At 38.9% G+C, this 24,454-nt stretch overlaps 1 protein-coding gene across 3 annotated transcripts in view; it reads left to right on the top strand.

The window, feature by feature from the left end:
- The window catches only part of AHCYL2 (adenosylhomocysteinase like 2), a 194,582-nt gene that overhangs the window by 42,598 nt on the left and 127,530 nt on the right, over positions 1-24,454 (top strand). Inside the window, exon 2 of one of the 3 annotated variants that reach the window (XM_073238473.1) lies at positions 3,747-3,893. The exons of the other annotated variants lie outside the window; for them this stretch is intronic. The gene's annotated coding sequence lies outside the window, so the exon portion shown is untranslated. The remainder of the gene's footprint in view (positions 1-3,746; positions 3,894-24,454) is intronic. 3 annotated transcript variants of the gene reach the window in all.

Below are 24,454 nucleotides of genomic sequence, written 5' to 3'. Positions count from 1 at the left end.
CCAAAGCCGGAAATTGTAAAGTAGTTCTGAATCAGTGATGGTCCTGTTGTGCAGCCGTGCCTGGGGAGGGGTCTCCCTGTGTACTAGGTGAAACCTCAGCCTGGATGGGGGAAGGTTCTTGACCTTGATTGAGAAAGAATTCTCTAACAGGTTAGACAAGAGTAGGTAAAGGAATTCATTTAAGCGAGAGTAGCAGCAAGGGGCAGCAGCCACGCAGGCTGCAGAGGGCAAGGAAGAACAGGGGGAAGAAATGGAAGCTCATTGGATTCCTGCTCGGCATATGGCAAATCCCGACCCAACTCCTGAATCCAGGGTCACTTGGCATCCAGTGTCCACTTCAAGGATTTGGGGAGCCGCAGAGCACTGGATGGAGTTAGATTATGTTCTGAGAACTTCCCAAAGGCAAAGAAAGGAAATTTGTAGGCAGGCTATTAAAGAGCATGATCGTACAGCTGCAGTGCTTCACCCAGGAGACGGGAACGTGCAAGCCCAAATCCAAGATCTCAGTAGCCCATCCCGGCTTGTCTAAAGTAGAACAGAGAGAGAAGACCAGTTCTCAAGTCCAGAAAATTGAATGAAGTAGCAAAGTAAAAAAGATGCTTACTGGGGTTTGTGGGGGGACTTGGTGAAGGGGGGAGCCTAGTAAACATAATGTTCTTCATGTAATTGTAGATTACTGATACCAAAATAAAAAATATATATATAAAAATAAAAGATGCTTACTACTGGAAGAGTGCAGAGGTAAAACACAGTAAGTTGAGCATTTAGAAGTCTTTATTTAAGGCAAAGTACACATTCAAAGAAAGGGGAGTGCAGGCAACCTCAGTGAGGAGGTATGCTTAAGGGTTTACAATTCTGTCTTTTCAGGCTTTCAGGAATGGGGCAAAAGGGGGAAAGCTGTGTAGGCTTGACATGTAGTCTCATGATGTCTGTCCCCAATCAGAGACATTGTGTTGTCGTCCATAGTCAGTCCGCTAGATATTCTGTAAGATAAACTTAGCACAAGGAATTTCTTGATCCTCTTCTCCAAGATAGTGGTTATTCTCAAGCAGTGGGAACAAACCATTTAGGACTACTTTTCCTGTCTTAAGATAGGGTTGGTTGTTTAATTACCATAAGATTTGTTAGGAATCTTACCTCCTAACTCCCTGGTTTTTAAAATGGAATCTTACTTAGCCTTAAAATGGAGTCCCTCCTGTTACTATACTACTTATATATCGGCATTTTCATCATAGGCAAGAAAAATTGATCATACTTATCCCATGTCCCTACTGTATCTCAGTCTTAACAGTGTCAGGCTGAAGCAAATGTAAAACTTTCCTGTAGAAATAACCTCAGTCTAGGCCACACAGGATTCCCATGGGTAAAGGTGCCCTAAAGATTTGTTTTGAAAAAGTAGGGCTTTTTAAAAATACAGTCATTGAAATTTAAAACTCAGTGGACAACACCAATTCTAGAATGGATAAATTGTGGTATAGTCATATGATGGAATACTGTAAAGCAATGGCAATGAATAAATTGCTCCTACACACAAGATCATGGTTGAATAAAGATAAACTGGATAAAGGAAGCCAGATACAAAAAAATACATATGATTACATTTATATAGAGCTAAAACCCCTAACATATGACGTTAGAAGTTATGGTAATCTTTGAGGAAGAAGAAAGTGAGAGTGATTAGGAGGGGGAGGATGTGGGAGGATTCTAGAGTGCTGGTAATACTACATTTCTTGATCTGGATGGTAGTTACATGGTTGTTTCACTTTGTCGTAATTAATTGAGTTGATGTTTTGTTTACTTGCTCAGTCTTATAGAAAGCAGGAAAGGAAAATGTGATAAATATCATAGTAAAGATAGAATGAATAGAAAGCATAGTAAAAGATGGCAGAAATACATCTAAATGTATCAGTAATTGTACTAAAGTAAATGAATTACACTTACAGTTGAAAGACAGATCTATTGTAGCATGATTCCAAGATGACTGACGTTATTTCCTTTCCTCTACATGTGTGCTATACCTCCACCTAGAGGTGAAGTTTATTCTTCCAGTCATCCTGAATCTGGGCTGGCTTTATTGACTTGTTTGACCAATAAAATGTGCCCAAAGTGACAATCTGGGACTCTTAAGGCTAGGTTTTGCAGCTTTCTTCTAGCCTTTTTGAACATTCATTTTTGGAAAGCTCTCCCATGGAACATTCAGTCTGGGAACCTAGCTGCCATGCTGTGAGAAGCCCAAGCAAAAGGAAAGGCCCATCTGAGTCCCCTGTCAATGGCCAGCATCAATTGCCAGCCATGTGAGTGAAGGAGTTATTTTGGGCATGAGAGTCTCAGCAGACGTCATATGGAGAAAAACCCAGGCATCAGGCTTATGGATCCAGTCTGGCCATCTTCAGCCATTAGACAGCCACTCTACTTGAGGCCTCATATATCATGGAGCAGACACAAACCGTTCCTATTGTACCTCTGAATTCCTGATGCTCAGAAATTATGAGCATAATAAAAATGGTTGAAGTTCTGTGCCGTTAAGTTTTGAGGTAGTTGGTTTGAAGCAATAGATAATTGAAACAGAATTTACTACCTGTGTGTAGTGAAGTGATGTTATAATGTAAACTGTGAATTGGCTTTGGGACTTGGTGGTGGGTAGAAGCTGTTAATGTAGGCTTTAACACAGTGAGAAAAGTATATTGGAGACTGGATAAAAGGAAACTTGTTATATAGTGGTGCAAGGTTTGTTAGCACTATTATGTGTGGTAACATGGAAGATAAGAAATGTAGCTAATGAATTCAATTTCTCTAAAGAGATTTTGAGATAGTGTGAAAAGTATTACGTACCTACTTCTAGCTTCCTGTAATAAGATATAGAGAGATGAATGAGCTAAAAAAATGAACTATTAAATTTTTAAGCAGAACTTAAGGGGGAAATATTTCCAACCCAGGATTATTGTGTTAGAAAATAACTTTTTCTCATTCCCACTTACTGAGGATGGGCAGTGACTTTTAAAGAAATGGCTTCAGAGCAAAGATACAATTCAAGATGCTGCCAATAAAACATGGCCTCAAAGTAAAGATCTCAAGGGGGCAACTGTAAATCCCTTTGTGAAGGCAATACCTCATAGAATCTTTCAGATAGATTAGAAAGATGTCTAAAGATATTAAGGGAATACCTCTTAGACCCTCTGTGTTAAACAATAAGGCTTCTAAGGATCTTAAAAGGTGTTTTCTTATAATAGCCTCACATAGAACTTAAGACAGAGAAGGTGGGTATGACTCTGTCTACTGGGGTGAACCTATGAAATAAGGTTAATAGAAAATCTATAAGGTTTTTAATAAATTGTACTAAAAGAAGCAACTTCAGCTTGGATTAAAAGGAATAGGAACAGTAAAAAATGAAAACAGGCCTTTGGACTTCCAACCATCTACACTGAAGAAGCAGGCTGAGAAGTTTACTCTTTTGCAACCATTAGCCATCTCTTATGTTAAATGAAAGATGACTCAGAGGGTGGAGCCAAGACTTCAAGAGAAATATTCTCAGGTAGTAGGACTAGGTTGTAATTAAGGAACTGGTGACGTGTCTAATTAATTTGCAGAATTGCTATGGAACAGTAAGTGCTGTGTGTCTCTTGTTCCTTCCTCCTTTTCTTCATATTTTGACTGAGAATGTCTATTTTGGTTAGCCTCAGTTAGTCTCACTATTGTACATTTGTATGTTGGGTGTGTGGGAGCAGATAATTTGTCTCTCTATTCAGATCAAGAGGAGCTATACTCCAGTAGCTGTCCCTGAGGAACTGCATTTGAGGAGCCTCAATCACACCTGGACCTGAATTAGATATCAAGATTCTGGATATCAAGCTGATGCCATAATGAGCTGATACTTTTGAAGGTCTTAGGAGAGGGTGAGTGTATTTTGCATGTGGGAGGGACTTGGGGCCAGAGGGTGGTGTATGATAGCTTGTCTCCAAAGTAGCCATCATCAGTTTCTTTCCTTCTTGCCATTCAGAGGTGGAGTCTGTTTTTCTCTTCCCCTTAAATCTGGGCTGGCTTTAGGGACTTGCTTGACCAAATGAGTGTGACTTTCTGGGACTTCTGAGGCTAGGCCACACGAAGTCTTGCAGCTTCTGCCTATGCCTCTTAGGATATTCGCTCTTAGATCTCAGCTACTATGCTGTGAGAAACCCAGGACAGATGGAGAGGATACATGTAGGCACTGGTTAAAGTCCCAGTGAGCTACCAGTAAACAGCCAGCAGCAACTGTCAGCCATGTGAGTGAGTGAAGGAACCATGTTGGAGAGTCCAGCCATAGCAAACACCTGGAGAAGAACTGAGGTCCCAGACCAATAGCTCCTGTTGAGACATTCCAATCATCTGCATCTATTCAAGTCATTCCATCTAAAATCCCAGACACTGTGGATCAGAGAGACAGACATGCTGTCTCTGCTGTGCCCTGCTAGCATTTCTGGCCCACAGAATTCAACCATGCGAATAATAAAATGATTGTTGTTTACCACTAAGTTTTGGGGTAGTTTTTTATGCAGTAATAGATAACTGGAACATAGTTATATTGAATAGAAAATATCCAGCTCTTTGTAGTTTATAAAAGACATATTTTATAAAAAATAAAGAATTCGAGAGATTGAAAGTGAAGATAGGGAAAAATGTTCTAAAAGAAAGCTGGTATAGCAGGGTAATAGTAGGCAAAATTAACTTGAAGGTACAAATCATTATTAGAGTTAAAAATCTTCACAAAAAATTATAAAAGGAATAATTAACCAAGAAGCTATCTATAATAATTCTAAATCACTGTGCATCCAATGGTATGGCCTCAAAATAGAATACAGATAGAATACAAAATGCATAGATAGAATTCAGGAAGAAATATATAGATACAATTATAGGAAAATCTTGATAAATCTACAAAGCAGGAAATTTCAGCATACCTTTCTCAGTAATTGATGGCCAAACAGACAAAAAATTTGAGATTTAAACAAATGACCACCAAGCTTGATTTGGTGGGCCTTTACAGAACTCTGCATCAAATAGGTGAGAATATACTTTTTAAAGCAGTTTTTAAAAAATGGAACACATATTGAATTCATAAGGCAAGTCTCAAAAAAAAAACCAGTGGGTTTTATGCAGATTATATTTTCTCAGTTCAGTTAAGATTGAAATTAAAACAAAAGATGACCAGAATAACTTTGTATATTTGGAAATTTAAAAGCACACTTATAAGTAACTCACTCATAGGTCAAATAAATAAAGCCAACTTACCAAAACTGACTCAAGAAGGAAAAACCTGAATAGACCTATAATCATTAAATGTATTGAGTTAGTAAAAAACCTACCCAATAACCTAATAGAAAGGAGGCACAGATTGAATTTTTAAGTTTATTATAAAAATATAATTGACATAAATACAAACTGTACATATTTAAAGTATACCATTTGTTAAGTTGTAACCCATAGGTCTATATCCTTGACACTGTCACAATTAAGATAAAGAACATATCCATCACCTGTAAAATCTGCTCCTTCTGTCACCTAACCTCATCCCTAGGCAGTCACTGATCTGATCTGCTTTATGTTATAGTAGATGAGTGTGCATTTTATAGCAAGCTATATAAGTGGAATAATGCAGTATATACTCTCTTTTTGGGGAGTGGAGCTGTTATGCTTCATTCACTTAGCATTGTTATTTTGAGATTCATCCATGTTGTTGAGTGGTCAAAGGTTCATTCCTGTTCATTGCTTAGTAGTATTCCATTGCATGGGTAGACCACACTTTGGCTTTCACTTACTGATAGACATTTGGGTTATTTCCATTTTGGAGCTATTATAAATAATGCTGCTTGAACATTTGTGTGCAAGTGGTTGTAGATTTAAGCTTTCATTCCTCTTTGTTAATCTAGCTGTGTAATAGTTGGATCATGTAAGTGTATGTCTAACTTTTAAGAAACTGCCAAACTGTTTCCAAAGTGGTTTTGCCATTTTATATTCCCATCAGCAGTATTAAATTCCTCCACATGCTTGTCAACATTGGTGTGGGCAGTCTTTACTTTTAGCCACTCTAATAAGTGTATAGTGGTAAAAGCATATACTTGAGTTTTCCTTTATTAATGTATTTAACAATTTCTGTCTTTCAGTTGACTTGTTTAGATACTTTATATTTAAAATAGTTATTGATATGCTTAGGTTTAAATCTACCATCTTGCTATATGTTTTCTATTTGTCCCATCTATTCTAGTTTCATTTTTCCTTTCTGTCTTATTGGATTAATTCATTACTTTTATCTATCTCTTCTATTTGTTTGGCTTGATTGTTTTGTTTTGTTTTGTTTTAATGGTTGCTTTGTGATACACTTTTTCAGCTTATCAGTTTGCCTTTAAGTTATGTTATCTCACTTAACCTGTAGTATAATAAGCTTACAATAAACTAAGGAAAAAGGAAGAAAGTTTGCAATAGTTCTTAGACAATAAAAGAAATACTCTCAGCCTGTGCTAATTTTGTCATTTTTTTCTTTTATCATGAACCCCACACAATCTTGTTATTATTATTTTTATCAACAGTAAACTATCTTAGAAAGAGATTTACATAATAAAAAAACCTTATGTAAATACCCATGTACTTACGTACTTATCACTCTTTCTGGTGCTCTTCATTCTTTGCACAAATTCAGGTTTTCATCTGGTATTTTCCTTCCACCCAGAGGATTTATTTTAACATTTTTTCTATTGTGGGCCTGCTGATAATGAATTCTTTTATGTATCTGAAAATGTCTTTATTTCACCTTTGTTTTTAAAAGATACTTTTTGCTGCATATAGAATTCTAGGTTGACAATTTTTTTTTCATTCCTTTAAAGCTGTTGCTTCACTGTTGACTTTCTTGCATTGTTTCTGATGAGAAATCTGTGGTCATCCTTACCTTTGCTCCTCTATAAATAATATGTCTTTTTCTTGCTACTTTTAAGATTCTCTTTATTATCAGTGGTTTGAACAATTTGTTATGTTATTGATGTAGTTTTCCTTTTGTTCTTGGGGTTCATTGAACATTTTGGACCTATGGGTTTATTGTTTTTTTATCAAATTTGGCCATCGTATTTTCATATATTTTTGTTTCCCTCTTTCCTCTCCTTCAAGGAACTCAAAACACATATATATTAGGTTGCTTAACATGTTCCCACAACTCACTGATGGTCTTTTTCCCCCTTTTTTCCTCTCCAGTTCACTTTGGATAGTTTCTTCTTTTTGTGTTTAGTTCACTCATCTCTTTATTTGGTTTTGTCTGATCTGCTGTTAATCCTATCCTGTGTATTTTTCATCTCAGATATTGTACTTTTTATCCCTAGAAGTTTGATTTATACATATATTTTCATATCTCCCATGTTTCTGCTTAGTTTTTTGAACACAAAATACAGGTATAATAACTGCTTTAGTGCCCTTGTCTGCTAATTCCAACATGTGTGTCAATTCTCTGTTGGTTTCAGCTGATTGATTTTTCTCCTCCTTATGGGTCATGTTTTCCTGCGTCTTTTGCATGTCTGATAATGTTTGCTTGGATCCTAAACATTGTAATTTTTACCTTCTTGGATACTAGGGTTTCTTTTCCCTTTGTTCTGTATCACAGCTAAGTTATTGATACAGTTTGACACTTTCTTATCTTACTTTTAAGATTTGTTTGGAAGGGCCAGAGCAGTTTTCCATCTTGGGTAATTATTCTCTAAGACCCTCTGAATACTCTACCCAATGCTCTGTAAATTAATGGGGTTTTCCATTCTGGTTGATAGGAGAAAGCATTATTCCTGTTCTGTTTGATTGCCAGTTATTATTTCCTCTAATCCTTTGAATGGTTCCTTGCATAAAATCACTGATCAGTACTCTGCTGAATACTTTAGGGGTGCCCACCACCTATCTCCAGAGTGTTCTCTCTGTTCAGCCCTCTCTTCTCCAGCACTCTGTCTTGCAAACTCTATCTGCCTTGGGTCTCCCCTTACTCTCAGCTCAATCTCTTCAACTAAAATAATCTGCTGGACTCTACCTGGGTTCCACCTCCGTGAACTGTGTCCTAGAACTGGTCTCAAGGCACTAAGCTGAAGCATTCATAGAAGGCACCTCACTTGTCCTGTCTTTTAGGGATCACTACTATCCTATACTCATTGCCTGATGAGTAATGTCTTCAAAACCGTTGTTTCATATATTTTGTCTGTTTGCAGGCAGATAGATAAATAGTATACGTGTACTCCATATGTGGCTGGAAATGGAAGTTACCTATTTTCTTTACTTTTTTTATGTGCTTAAAATGTTTTGTGATAAATACATAAGCCAAACAGGTATTTTTTTCAAAGGTTAAGTAGTGACTAGAATTTCCCAGACTTGAGTTAAACTTCACCTTCTTTTCCTCAAATATTTCAAGAGAAGTTTTATATTTTGGTTGTTGTTTAGGTGATTTCTCTTGTATTGATTGTAGTAGAGTTCAGTGGTTATCTTTAAAACAAAGACATTTATTATGTTCCATGATCATATGAATAGAGCAATGCTTCTTGTACTACAGGCCCTCAGACTTGAACTCAGTACACTATCTTATAAACTAGCTTCCAAATAGCATCGGGTGGCCATTTTTTACTTTAAAACCAGTCTATTAATCTGGTCTTATTTGATCTTGTGACCTCAGGGGACAAACCTCCCAGGAATAGAATAAAGAAGTGTTTTACACCCTGAGGCTTTAAAAAACAAAATGAAGATCCAAATATTAAAACCATTTAATATCTTTAAACCCTTCTACAATGGAGTCATTTAAAAAAAAAAAAAGGAAGTACTGTCCTCTAGCCTAGTTAATGAATTATTTAATTTTTAGTACTACTTTATTATAAATAATTTATTTCTAAGACTTCCTGGGGTTGGAAGACTGTGTTTCAGTTGAGTAGATTAAGGGAGGTGATGAGAACATAAGTTATGTTGACAGAAGTAACACAGGAAAGAAAAATATGGGATTGGGGTAGATTTTGAGTACAGAGTGATGCTGAAGTTAAGATGAGGGAGTTTGTCAATCTTTTCAGAGAGAATTTAGGATAATCTGACAAAAATGAGAAATAAGAAAACTCACCATCTAGGGGGAATAGAAAAAGCCTGGAACAGCTCTTTGGAGGACATCCTGAGGCAACATGATGCTCACTTTTCTGAGGATGAGGATGAGGAATCCTCTTGGAGGATTCTAGCATGCTGCTTTTAGTCTTTCTGTTTTCTATGTTCACTATACAATTGTTGATTAATTGAAAAGGAGAGAGAATGAAAGAATTTTTTTTCAAAACAGGAAAGTATATCAAGAAATAAATTCAAATCATTAGTTTCACTTATTTTTGGCAAACTGGAATAGTGTGTTTTTATTGTTTTTATTGTATCAATTTATAGAAATAAAACTCTAGGAAGGTAGACAAATTTCAAATGTCTTCCACAATATTTTTGTAAAGGTGAAATCCAGTTAAAATGCCTTGGAGTATAAAAGATTAGAAGACATGATACAGAAGAATTCAGTGCTGCTAATGGGTTAGTAAAGATGGGACAGCCAACTCTGGGTATTTGCATTTATATATATGTTTATAAGTATGTATTTACAGCTAGCATCAGCTATGTTCTTTTCTTTCTGTCCCATCTGTGGCCTTGAGTCATTCCTTCAAGAGCTCACCCAAGTTTATTGACTGAATTAAATTTCAGGGTTTCAGTATAATTGAGCAAAGATCAGTGCATAGAGAATCCTAATGGAAAATCATGAGGCAAGGAAATGAACAGCTTTCTGTGTCCTGAGATGACCAGCCTTCCTACCGTGACCAGGAAGGATTGCTTTGCTAAAGTCTTCCCATGGTGTCAGGGAACTGCGATTGAATAACCTCCAGTTTTGGCAAGTCTTAATGAAAAGGAAAAAAAGGACACAGAAGGAAGAATTTAGGTCCTTGAACTTAGTGTCGTCTTCCCTCCAAAGGGAAATGTTCTTCCTGACTTTGTAGAATGCAGTGATTAAAATTCTTCATATCCTTTTATAATTGTGAGCCGTAATCCATTCTGTCTTTAAGCCAGGATACACACCCACAAATCCAAATAAATTCTAGCTTTGTCAAACCAACTAGTTTTAGAACACAGTGTCCCCTGTAAGGTGAAAATGAAAGAAGTGAGGCTATACAACATAAATGTAATGGTAATTTGAGGTGATGTAGTGACCAATATAACCAGACAGAGTTGTGTGTGTTCTAGAGCAGTGATTCTCAAACTTCTTGGTCTCAGGACTCCTTTATACTCTTAAAACTTGAAGATCACAAGAGCTTTTTGTATATGTGGATTGTATCTATTAGTATTTATTGCATTATAAATTAAAACTAATAAATTTACTCAAGATAACACTGATAAACATATTATGTGTTACTTTTAAAACTGAGAAAGTTAGTAACTTCAAAATGGATCAAAGACCTGAATATAAGTCATGAAACCATAAAACTCTTAGGAAAAAACATAGGCAAAAATCTCTTGGACATAAACATGAGCAACTTCTTCATGAACATATTTCCCTGGGCAAGGGAAAGGAAACAAAAGCAAAAATGAACAAGTGGGACTATATCAAAATGAAAAGCTTCTGTACAGCAAAGGACACCGCCAATAGAACAAAAAGGCATCCTACAGTATGGGAGAATATATTCATAAATGACAAATCCGATAAAGGGTTGACATCCAAAATATATAAAGAGTTCACATACCTCAACAAACAAAAAGCAAATAATACAATTAAAAAATGGGCAGAGGATATGAACAGACACTTCTTCAAAGAAGAAATTCAGATGGCCAACAGACACATGAAAAGATGCTCCACATTGCTTATCATCAGAGAACTGCAAATTAAAACCACAATGAGATATCACCTCACACCAGTAAGGATGGCCAACATCCAAGAGACAAACAACAACAAATGTTGGCGAGGTTGTGAAGAAAGGGGAACCCTCCTACACTGCTGGTGGGAATGTAAATTAGTTCAACCATTGTGGAAAACAGTATGGAAGTTCCTTAAAAACTCAAAATAGAAATACCATTTGATCCAGGAATTCCACTCCTAGGAATTTACCCTAAGAATGCAGAAGCCCAATTTGAAAAAGACATATGCACCCCTATGTTTATTGCAGCTCTATTTACAATAGCCAAGAAATGGGAGCAACCTAAGTGTCCATCAGTAGATGAATGGATAAAGAAGATGTGGTACATATATATACACAATGGAGTATTATTCAGCCATAAGAAGTAAACAAATCCTACCATTTGCAACAACATGGATGGAGCTAGAGGGTATTATGCTCAGTGAAATAAACCAGGCAGAAAAAGACAAGTATCAAATGATTTCACTCATCTGTGGAGTATAAGAACAAGGAAAAAAAAACTGAAGGAACAAAACAGCAGCAGACTCACAGAACCCAAGAATGGACTAACAGTTACCAAAGGGAAAGGGACTGGGGACGATGGGTGGGAAGGGAGGGATAAGGGGGGAATAAAAAGGGGGATATTACTATTAGCAGACATAATGTAGCAGAGGTGGGGCATGGCGAGGGTTGTACAACACAGAGAAGAGAAGTAGTGATTCTATAGCATCTTACTACGCTGATGGACAGTGACTGTAATGGGGTATGTGGGGAACTTGGTGATGGGTGGAGTCTAGTAAACATAATGTTCCTCATGTAATTGTAGATTAATGATACCAGAAAAAAAAAACTGAGAAAGTTATGTATTTTATTTGCAAATAGTAAACTAAAATTACGTGTTAGTATAAATAACATTTTCATGGAGAATAACTGTATTTTCCAAAATAAAAAAACATCTAGTAAGAAGAAAAGCATTGTTTTATATATATATATATATATATATATATATATATATATATTGTTTGTTTGTTTGTTTGTTTTTTTAAATATTTATCTTTATATTTGTCCATGAGCATAGAGAAAGGGGGTAAAAGGATACAGAACAAAACCATTAACATTGATTGCCGTGGGAATGGGGAAAAGAACATTATTGGCTTTTTCTGCATACACTGGCACTTGTTTTATTGTTGCAACAAGTAGGTCCTGCTTTTGTAGCTTGAAAAAAGTTCAAAAACTAGTAGTAGAAACAAAATGAAAGAGAAGCCCTGGATGATACAGCCTTAGGGTCAAACATCTATAGACAAGCAGACCTTTATACTGCCATTGGTGACTGCCTCCTTAGTATAACTCCTGAGCATACTATAGAAAAATTCATTCATTCTGTGCTTTGAGGGATGTTTTTTTTCAGCATTAAAATTATTTTTAGTATTTTTTTAATATTGTTAATGTACAATTACTTGAACAACATTATGATTACTTGTTTTATATTTTTGCAAATCTTTTTGATGCCTGACTTTATTAAAAACAGCTTGAATTTCATATCTGTTTTTGTATTTAATCTGTTGTATTGCCATACATCACATATCCTCTGAATAACTCCACTGTACACTTATGAGATAATGAGAGTAAAAGAGGCAAATGTCATCTTAGTATTGTGAAAACACTTTTGATCTCAAGCACCACCTAAAAGTGTCTTGTTACCCTTCAGGGATTTCTGAACAGGGGTTCTGGACAGTTTGGTTTCCAAACTGTGGATAGGGGAAAAAGAAACATAAGAGTTATCACCACAGGGTAAAGCAAAATTTTCCATGTGTTTAATCAGTACTGGCAGTTTAACCTAGCCATTAAGCAGATAACACCCAGTCTCCAGAATTGAAGTGGGTCATACAGCCAGAACTTCCAAGCACTGAACAAGAGTCAGTCCAGTTCATGTGCTTTTTAAAAGTAGTTGTTACTTAATGTTTTTATAGGCTATTGTTAACCAGTGGGAGAAGAAAACTGAACCAGATCCCTGGGGAAGAACCAAAGAATTTAGAGATAAAAATGAATTTAAAAATAATCCTAGTTACAGAATTCCAGACTTTCAGATATGAAAAGTACCTGAGAGGTCAGCTAATCTAATCCTTAGGCTTTATGATAATTATAACTAGTACTTGTGATATGTAGGCTAAGTGCTTTACATACAGCACTGCCTCTCATCATTTTTATCTTTATTTTTTTATTTTTACAATTTTAAAGGTATTATTGATATGTACTCCTATGAAAGTTTCACGTGAAAAACAATGTGGTTACTACATTCACCCATATTATTGAGTCCTTCCCCATACCCCATTGCATCAGTGTAGTAAAATGCCACAGAGTCACTACTTGTCTTCTCTGTGTTGTACTGTCTTCCCCATGATCTCCCCTGCACCATGTGTACTAATCATAATACCCCTCAATCCCCTTCCCTTTTCCTCACCCACCCCTCCCCTTTGGTGACTGTGAGTTTGGGTTCTGTGAGTCAGCTGCTGTTTTGTTCCTTCAGTTTTTTCTTTGTTCTTATACTCCATGGTTGAGTGAAATCACTTGGTACTTGTCTTTCTCTGCCTGGCTTATTTCACTGAACATAATACCCTCTAGCTCTATCCATGTTGTTGCAAATGGTAGGATTTATTTTCTTCTTCAGGCTGAATAATATTCCATTATGTATATGTACATCTTCTTTATCCATTCCTCTACTGATGGACACTTAGGTTGCTTCCATTTCTTGGCCATTGTAAATTGTGCTGTGATAAATGTAGGGGTGCATGTCTTTTTGAATCTCAGAAGTTTATTCTTAGGGTGAATTCCTAGGAGTGGAATTCCTGGATCAAATGGTATTTCTATTTTTAGTTTTTTGAGGAACCTCCATATTGCTTTCCCACAATGGTTGAACTAACTTACATTCCCACCAGCGATGTAGGAGGGTTCCCCTTTCTCCGCATTCTCGCCAGCATTTGTTCTTAGTCTTTTCGATGCTGGCCATCCTTACTGGTGTGAGGTGATATCTCATTGTGGTTTTAATTTGCATTTCGCTGATGATTAGTGATGTGGAGCATCTTTTCATGTATCTGTTGTCCACCTGAATTTCTTCTTTGGAAAACTGTCTCTTCATATCCTCTGCCCATTTATTAATCGGGTTATTTGCTTTTTGGGTTTTGAGGCATGTAAGTTCTTTATGTATTTTGGATATTAACCCCTTGTTGGATATATCATTTACAAATATACTCTCCCATACTGTAGGATGCCTTTTTGTTCTGCTGATGGTGTCCTTTGCTGTACAGAAACTTTTTAGCTTGATGTAGTCCCATGAGTTCATTTTTGCTTTTGTTTCCCTGGCTCGAGGAGATGCATTCAGGAAGAAGTTGTTCATCCTCATATTCAGGAGATTTTTGCCTATGTTTTCTTCTAAGAGTTTAATGGTTTCATGACTTAACTTACATTCAGGTCTTTGATCCATTTTGAATTTACTTTTGTGTATGCGGTTAAACAATAATCCAGTTTCATTCTCTTACATGTAGCTGTCCAGTTTTGCCAACACCAGCTGTTGAAGAGGCTGTCATTTCTCCATTGTATGTCCATGGCTCCTTTATCATATATAAATTGACCATTATGGTTGGGTTTATATCAGGGCTCTCTAGTCTTTTCTATTGGTCTATGGGTCTGTTCTTGTGCCAGTACCAAATTGTCTTGGCTTTGTAGTAGAGCTTGAAGTTGGGGAGCATAATCCCCCCACCTTTATTCTTCTCAGGATTGCTTTGGTTATTCGAGGTCTTTTGTACTTCCATATGAATTTTAGAACTATTTGTTACAGTTTGTTGAAGAATGCTGTTGGTATTTTGATAGGGATTGCATTGAATCTGTAGATTGCTTTAGGCAGGATGGCCATTTTGACAATATTAATTCTTCCTATTCATAAGCATGTTATGTATTTCCATTTATTGATATCTTCTTTAATTCCTGTCATGAGTGTCTTGCAGTTTTCAGTGTAGGTCTTTCACTTCCTTGGTTAGGTTTATTCCTAAGTATTTTATTCTTTTTGATGCAATTGTGAATGGAATTATTTTCCTGATTTTTCTTTCTGCTAGTTCATTGTTAGTGTATAGGAATTCAACACATTTCTGTGTATTAATTTTGTAATCTGCAACTTTGCTGAATTCAGATATTAGAACTAGTAGTTTTGGAGTGGATTCTTTAGGGATTTTTATGTACAGTATCATGTCATCTGCAAATAGTGACAGTTTAACTTCTTCTTTACCAATTTGGATACCTTTTATTTCTTTGTGTTGTCTGATTCCTGTGGCTCCGACCTCCAGAACTACTGTTTCTTTTTAATGTTTTTTATAATACAAAGTGTCAAACATGTACCCCACATTCAACAGTTGTTAATTCACAGCCAGATGTTTCATGTATACCCCTAGTGACTCTCCTGGATTATTGGATCCAAATGATAGACATTTTATAATTTTATCTAAAACATATCCCTGTATATCTCTTAAAGGTAAGTGCTTTAAATAAATAACAATTCCATTATCACACTAAAAATATTAACAATTCTTTAATAGCATCAGAAATGCAGTGAGTGATTGTGTCATTCATACATATATGTATTTTTTCAATGAGTTTGAACTGGAATGCAAGTAGAATTTTATACAGTGCAGTTGGTTGATTTTTTATTTGTCTCCTAACACTATTTCTTGTTTTTTGTTTCATTTTTTTTTGCTATACAAACCAAGTCATTTGTCTTCTAGAGTTTCCCTGAATCTGAATTTTGCTAATTGCATCTCAGTGGTATGTTTTAACATGTTCCCTTGTCCTCTGTATTTTTTGTAAATTGGTAGTTAACATTTAGAAGTTTGCTCAGACAACTTCATAAGTGGTAAAATGACTCCTAAAGTGGTAAGACGACTTCAGGAGATGCATCATATCTGTCTCTTTGTGGTGTCAGTAGTGATTGCTGGTCTTTGCTTATATCCACTAAATCATTAAGATCTGCAAAATGATGATACTCCAATCTATATCATACTTTATTTATTAGATAGGATACTTCAAGAGAATCTTATCCTTATCTACTGTTTGTTTACCCGGTGGCATGGTTCATATAGGAAAAGCTTGATTCTTTCCTTTTATTTACAAGGTTTTAAAATAATGAATTGGTTCACTAGCTTTTTGTTTTACTTTGGTATCATGAACTCCTAGATATGAGCATTTTTAATATGTTTTAATCCTTTGCTGTTAATATTACACATTATTCCTTTTCTGGTAATTTTACATATTTGCTGCTTCTAATAGATGAAACTTGAAGATGAAGATATGTATTAGTCATCTTTGTGTCCCTGGTGCCTGGAGTATGGCCTTCAGTAGATATTTGTCAAGTGAGTGATTGAATGTCCTGAGAGCATCTAAATATATGAGTTCATTTTAGAGGCATGACAAAGGAACAATATCAAGTATGGATTCCCTGCTTGAGCTGAATAAAAGATGATTAACATGAAAAAATTCTGGGTGAGTGTGAAAGAAGATGTTTTTAAACAGTGAGTGCTATTTAATTGCTATTTGTTAGCAGCCTTAGAATTGTTTACTCCATTGTTTGCAGTGAGTCTTTTCATTGTATTTTTGTTAAAATGAGTCAGAATCTTTTTTTGTTTTTACTTTTTTTTCTGTAAGATAAATAACATTTAAAAGCATCCTCCCTACCCTCCTGCTGACCCCTTTGTTTCTCCTTTATTATAAATGACCACATTCACATTATCATGCACCTATCCCCAAGAGTTTATCTATTTATTTTACAAAACCCAGGAAAGTTTTCCAAGAAAGTAAAGCAAAACTAATCTCAAATACCCACAGTAGGCACTGTTCTCAGCAGGTGTATGTTGGAGGGGGAGGAATTTATACACACACACATACACACATGTATCTATGTAATTTATTTTCACAGCTTTTTAAATCTTACCTGATTATTATCATCCTTTCCATTTTATAGATGAAGTAATTGAGGCAAAGAGATTAAGTAATTTACCCATGGTCACACAACTAGTGAATGTTAGTGCCAAGATTCATGCATTCTTTCTCCAGAGCCTGTGCTGTGAAATTACCTTTAGTGACTTTACCACAGACTCTTTTTGCAAGATGGGATGGAATTCATCAAATGACTTTAAGACCATGTAATAAAATGATTCATTTAGTATCATTAAATATGTCATTTTATAACAATGAGTAATTATGACTAAGCCAATTTTTTTAAATGAAACTTTATTTCTAGTGTAACTCTGGGGAAAGGAAATCCTGGGGCAAAATACCACCAAAACCGTAATCAGTCAAAAGGAGAAATAAAGTTTAAAACCCTTTTAATGCTTACAAACTGTGGTCCAGGGGCCATTTCTCTCTCTTGCTCAACAGAAGCAAGCAAGACCTCCCTGCAACCTCTCAAGTTCAGATAAGCCCTAGGTCACCCAGGTAATTACTGATTGATATGGAGATGAACTACTTTCTCCACCCCCTAGGAACACCTGTTGATATGCAGATGCACTAAAGGCAGGTGAGATATTCTGGAAATATTACTATTTTACCCACAGGCCACCCCTCCAGAAATCTAGCCTTACAATCTACTCATTCCCCCTCTTCTGCAACAGTCCCTGGGCGAGAAAACTGGAGCATTGTGACCAGACTAATGACATACAATAGCAACAGCAATAAAATCATGATAATTCTCAAGCCAGAGGATTCAGCCAGGTTCAAAGTCCTATGCAGATTAAGTCCAAAGCTTGTCCATTCCAGCAGACAGTAGCTGAGGTATAGAGTTGAGAGCAGTCATCATATGGCAGCTGCAGCTAGGGGGTACATCCAGTTCACAAGGACTGTAGAAGAAAATAACCTTAAAGGCCATAAGATACATGTTTTAATGACACCAGCATAGGCAAATCATGCCCCATCAGATAGGATACATGCAAGAGAGTGGTCCTGTGATAGAACAGTAGCAGGAATGGGATCTTGTCCCCTCCCAGACTTTCACCCCCCTCCCTGTGGGAGTTACAGATGGGTCATACATAGGGCTATGGGAGGTACATGCACTGGCCAAAAAGATAAAACAAAACTTCCCCATAAGATGCTCTTACCTCCTGGATGTTTTGGGTATACTAGTGTGATCTTTGGGGGCCACTCTGCTGTTACTCCAGGAATCCACATGAGGTCAGCTTTCAGGCCTTTCCCCAAGGTGCCAGAAAGGCCAGCCCTCGCTGGTCCATGTGTTGAAATGTCCAGGGCCATGTCCATTGAACAGTCTCTCCAGGGTTTAATGCAGTAGGGGCTGACAGCAGGATGTTGCTCTGCTGGCCATATCCTGGCTTCAATAACTTCTTTGGTTTGCATATACAGTTTTATAGGAGAAGTAGCAAGATGTGTGAGCATATCCACAGGGCTCAGAGCTCCTTTATGGGGCCTCTCATTCAAACGCTGTAGCACTGTCCATAAGTGAACTGTTCAGCCCTGTAGACTATTGGTGTCTGACTTCAGGCCAGATTTCAACAAACCATTGTGCCTCTCTATCATGCCTGCCCCAGTAGGGTTATATGAAACTTTCTCTTTATTTCTAATTGCTGCACCCATCCTTGTAACACATGTCCACTAAAATGGGTGCCTTGATCACTCTCAGTCACCTGAGGCTGGCCATAGGCTGCAAAGAGATGGTTCAGCCCCTCTTGATGGTTTGCTGATCTGCACAATGTGCAGGAAAAGCAACCAGTAGTCCAGTAGCCATGTCCACACAAGTCATGGCATACCAATGTCCTTCTGATATCGGCAGAGGCCCAACATAGTCTACCTGCCACCTCACAAGGGGTATCAGCCCCCTTACTATTGTCCCATGTTGCTGCGGGACTTGGTGTAAGTCCCTCTTAGAGCACACAAGACACTCCTTCTGGGTTCATCTGACTTCTTCAAAGGTCAATGGTAGTCCCCACTGATGGCTACAGACCACATTGTCTTTTGCCCTGCATGCAACAAACGCTGATGTAGCCATTGGGCCACATCAGAGGCAGGCTTTCCTTCTAGCCAGCGCACCTGGGCCAGTGTGTCTGCTTCCTCATTCTCTGGGGATGCCAAAGGCAAATGGCCAGTCATATGACGTACAGTAACAGTCTTAGTCCAACCAGAGGCCCGTAGGTCTTGCCACAATTCTTACCCCCAAAGGGGCCGGTGACCAACTATCCAGTTGGCATGGTACCATGTCAGTAGCCACAGGGTCAAGCCCCAATAGACAGCCCAGCTGGCAGTGCAGACAACTATGGGGGAAGGCTCCTGAGTAATGATGAGCCATACTGCCCGCAATTTAGCCCATTGGTTGCTCTTCCCCTCTCCAACCTCCATGCATATTGTGTCAGTCTTAGGATGGAAAGCCACAGCCCTCCACTTCAGGAGTTGCCCACAACTGGAGTCATCTATACCAAGCATCTTCAGGTATAGGGGCTTTTCCCTCCTGATAAAGACTCTCGGCTACCAATGGCTCAAAAGCAAGTTCTTCTTTCCACTGGTATAGGTCACTGGCCTCCATAAGCATTCATGTTCTCCACTTAAAGGGATAGTAGAGAGGGTGCTGCAGTGCTGTAGATATGTGCCCCATTTGGCCACTGTAGGTGTCTGTGCCATGCTTCTCTGTGGCCTTCGGGTCCAGTCTCACATGCACCCTGCAATGGGATAGGTGGTTATTGCCTTGGTCCGAGCTCTTCTGGCGATGGGCTCCATAGCCAGCAAGGCATGATATGCAGCAGGTGGTAGTTGCCTCTCTCTCAAGGTGTACCGGACCTCTGCTCCTTTCCATAGTTGTGACCAGAATCCAGTTGGTTAGGATATCCATTCAAGCCGCTGCCAAAGACCGCATCCATAACTATCTTTGGTTACATGAACATCTAGCCCACAGGGCCTTGATGAGTCCATTATACTTAAGGCCTTGACTGCTCACTTAGCAGCAGTAATGGCAGCTGCACATGTCTCATCCCAGTCCCACCTGATGCCCTTTTGTACCAACCGGTTTAAGGGCTTCAGATTTTGTGCAGGATAAACACTCTCCAGTAGCCCAAAAGACCAGCACAACTCTTGTAATACTGCCACAGAGGTAGGGATGGGGAAAGCCTGACCTTGTCTATGACTGCTTCAGGAATAAGTTTAATTCTAGGCAATCAAACAACCCCCAAGGATTTTACAGACAAACCATGTCCCTCAATCTTGGTGCTGTTCACAGCCCATCCTTTTTCCTGTATATGTTGCAACAGTCTAGGAACTGCCCCTTCTAAATCTGAAAGAAAATCAGATGTGAGCATAATATCATCAATGTAGTGATACAACCGCACCGTTTGCAGTTTCTTCCATGTGGCCAAGTCCTGGGCTACAAGTCCATGGCAAATGGTGGACTGTGGAGGTATGTATCCCTGTGGAAGGACAGTGAATGTCCGCTGCCGGCCTTCCCACATAAAAGCAAACTGTTCCTGACTTTCCTGTGCTATGTCAATAGAGAAGAAAGCATTAGCAAGGTTTACTACATAATGATATGTTCCCAGCTCATGGCTGAGGGTATCCAGAATGTCTGCTACAGAGGGGACAGCAGCATGCAAAGGGAGTGTAACTTTATTCAATTCCCTGTAGTCCATGGTCATACACCAGGAGCCGTCTGGCTTTTTCACTGACCACACTGGGGAATTAAAAGAACTATGAGTGGGCTTTATGATGCCCACCTTCTCCAGCTACTGTAGAGTTTTTCCAATTTCTTTTTGGTCCCTCAGGCAATTGATCCTGCTTAGTATTTGTCACCTGCCAAGGTACAAGCAGAGCTACAGGTGGGTGCTTAGCATGTCCCCTCAGAACTGCCTTTACCACACATACCCTCAGTCTGAACTCACCTGCAGTGGTCTGTAATTCCAGGCCCTGCAGAATATCTACCCCCAAAATATATTTAGGGATGGGAGAAATGTATACAGTATACTCCTTTGGGGGTAAATGCCCTATCCCCAGTGGGATTTGGGCTTTCTTCACCCTAACTGTGTTACCCCTATAACCATCTATCACAGCAGAGGGCCTGGGAAAACGCTTAGGGTTGCCATAAATAAGAGAACACTCAGCTCCTGCGTGCACCAGGACACATTGTACATTCACAGGGGACCAATGAATTGCTAATTCTACATGTGGCCTCTGGTCCCCACCATGTCCCCCAAGGTGGGGAACCTTAGCCCTCCCTGCCCAGTCAAACCACTATGCCGGATTGTCCTCCTGTGGGGGTGAGGGCTCAGGTGAATCCTGAGTACTGTCCCCAGGAAGTTTTTCAGGGTCACAGGCTGGGGATGACTCTGGTTTCTGTATCCTGGACCTCAGCGGCTATAACTGCTGCTCTGGCTTTAATTGGTGCCACAGTTCTAACAAGGTTTTACTGCGCTGTCCATCAAGTTTTTCTTTCACTACCCAAGCCTTTATCAAATCAACCCACATCTGGGTCCTTGAGACCTTTACGGGGCCTTTTGCACTTCTCCTTTCAGTCATAGCCCTTACTTCCTTCCATGCCCTTACTGTTTCAACCTCCCCCAGATTTGTAATGTACGAGTAGCCTCACTTATTATGGGTTGCCCTATGTGGGGGTCAATAGTAGTCACTAGGGACCCAAAGAGAGATGTGGGAGCTGTATGCAGCACCAGATTTCTTATTCCTACAGTGAACACTTCCTCATCGGGGCCCTGGGGGTCCATATTATAGATGATATTTTTCATACCCAGTTCCCGCGTTACCTGTTGGAGCACTGCATACATTTTCCAACTACTGGGTAAATATGGTAAATCACCCTGATTAGGCCGAACTACCCTGACAGCTGCCATTCCAGGAGTGTTTGATTCCCTGAGGCATGATGGGCATTCTACAATCGCTCCCGGAGGGAAGGCATTCTTCTCAACTCATCCGACATAACAAAGTTTTCCACCCCCATATCCCAGAGATGTAAAAGCAATGTAGAAAGAGATTCCAATGGCTTCTGCCTATACCAGACACTCATGTCCACCAGCTCATCTTGTGTATGGGGACCGAGCATGGAGTGCTCCACAACCTGGGGAGGGGATGGCTCCTCCCCTTGAGGAGCCCGCAGTTGTTTTGTTTTTATATTCCTAACTACAGCTGGGCGGGCCTTTAATACAGGAGATGGTGGTACCTGGGGAGGGGGGGTGGCCGCAGCAGATTGGCCCATGACCCCACCTCCTCCCCTTCTCCCCCACCCCCATGTCTGGGGCTGAAGGCACCACTCTCCTCCCCCTCCCTCTCCCCCATGGTCTCCTGCAACATTGCTTTTCCTGCTACCTCCCCCCTCACTGCTGCTAAGGAATCTTCCAGGAGCATGACCTGTCTTTTCAGTAACTGTCTGTCTTCCTTAATGGCATTCCATAGGTTATCACCCAGCTCCTCCAAGCGATGGTGAAGTGTGTCTCTCTCCTGCCAAAGTCCCTCTCTCTCCTCAGTAACTCTCTTGATAATCCTTTCTCCTCAATAACATTTTCCATTATCTCGATGAAAAGAGACCCTACAATGCCAGCCACTACATGGCCACTTAGGGCCTCTAAGCAGCCTTCTATCTCACGGAGGGCTAATTCTGTAGCTTCTTGTGTCTCCACCCTTCCCTAGTTCTGGGGAAGGCCCCACCCTTCTAGGAGGTACTTTACCCTAGACCAGTTCCCCACTAAGGGCTCCCAAATTGTAAGCCCCATGGATGGGGGGACAATAACAGATGAAGCTGCACCCTCTGCTGCCACATCTACTCAGGCCTATCCACCATTCACAGGGAGGGTTCCTGGCTTCGCTCCATCATCTCTAGGGGCAGCCCACCCAAAGGTCACACCCATTATGACAGATTTCCAGTTCAGAGATCCTGTCAGACTACTGTTAGATGTAACTATGGGGAAAGGAAATCCCGGGGCAAAATACCGCCAAAACCGAATCAGTCAAAAGGAGAAATAAAGTTTAAAACCCGTTTATTGCTTACAAACTGCGGTCCAGGGGCCATTTCTCTCTCCCACTCAGCAGAAGCAAGCAAGACCTCCTTCCAACGTCTCAGGTTCAGATAAGCCCTAGGTCACCCATCGATATGGAGATAAACTACTCTCTCCACCCACTAGGAATGCCTGTTGACATGTAGATACACTAAAGCCAGGGGAGATATTCTGGAAAATTACAATTTTACCCACACCCAGAAAAATAAGTCTTAGTTTCCCCCCCCAGGTCATCATTTCATAGGTAATATTAAGGTAAATAAATGTGAACTATTAAAGAATAAGTTCTTAAAACATTAGACTCATAGACACTGAGAAGGGACTAGTGTTTACGAAGGGGGAGGGAGTTAGAATAGGGAAGGATGGGGGAGGGGATAAAGGGGCACAATAATTCACAGTCACAATGTAAGTTGTTCACGGGGATGGTAGTACAGCACGGAAAATACAGTTAATGATTCTGTAACATCTTACTACATAGATAGTGACACTAGAGGGGTTGAGGATTTAATAATATGGGTAAATGTTGAACCACTATGTTGTATATTTGAAGCAACGTATACTTTAAAAAAAAGTAATTTCTTCCTATCCTCCTTTACTGTGAAAAAATTAGATTTCATAGAATTTGCAAATCTTAGACATTTTTAGTAGCATCAGTGCTTGTAACATTATTTTTTTCATATCTCCTTACCTTGTATTAGGTAATTAAAACCTGTTTTGTGTGCTTGCTAACATGTTCATAGCATTCTCACACATGAGCCCTGAGGAGGTAATATCAGTTTCTTCAGCTCTCTGTCCTTCCTTTATTATGAATTTATGCATAATAAAGAGAAAATAACTCAAAAACACTGTAATAATAATTATCATAGCTGATGCTATAGCATATATGAGAGTCTGGTGGTTGTATAGAATTCCTTGCTGACTAGGTATATGTCTCTTTCTCGCCCACTCAATAAAATTGAATGTAATATTAGAATGAAAGTGACATTAATAGAGAAAACTTTGAATCTAATTTAGTTTATTCATAAAAAGTACTTAACTATTATTAGGATAAGTTATTTGGGACACAGTTTTACAAGTTGACTTCCAGATTGAGAAACACTACTCTTTAAGCATATTGCTTATCTACCTTTCTTCAAATTGGTATAGCAAAGACATCTAGTAACATTGTTTACTTTCTATCTGTACAACTTTAGTTACAGGAAGTTCAGTTGAGGGGAAGGAATTTTTAAGAAAGGATACCAAGAAATAACTACAATTTTTAAAAATTTTGATATCATTAAAATACAATTACATGAGCAACATTGTGGTTACTAGATTCCCCCCATTATCAAGTCCCCGCCACATACCCCATTACAGTCACTGTCCGTCAGCGTAGTAAGATGCTATAGAATCACTACTTGTCTTCCCTGTGCTATACTGCCTTCCCCGTGGCCACCCCCCTACAATATGTGTGCTAATCATAATGCCCCTTTTTCCCCTTATCCCTCCCTGCCCACCCATCCTCCCAAGTCCCTTTCCCTTTGGTAACTGTTAGTCCAT

The sequence above is a fragment of the Manis javanica genome, chromosome 6 (genome assembly GCF_040802235.1).
Source record: "Manis javanica isolate MJ-LG chromosome 6, MJ_LKY, whole genome shotgun sequence".
NCBI classification, from domain to species: domain Eukaryota; kingdom Metazoa; phylum Chordata; class Mammalia; order Pholidota; family Manidae; genus Manis; species Manis javanica.
This window is presented reverse-complemented; position numbering and strand designations above follow the sequence as displayed.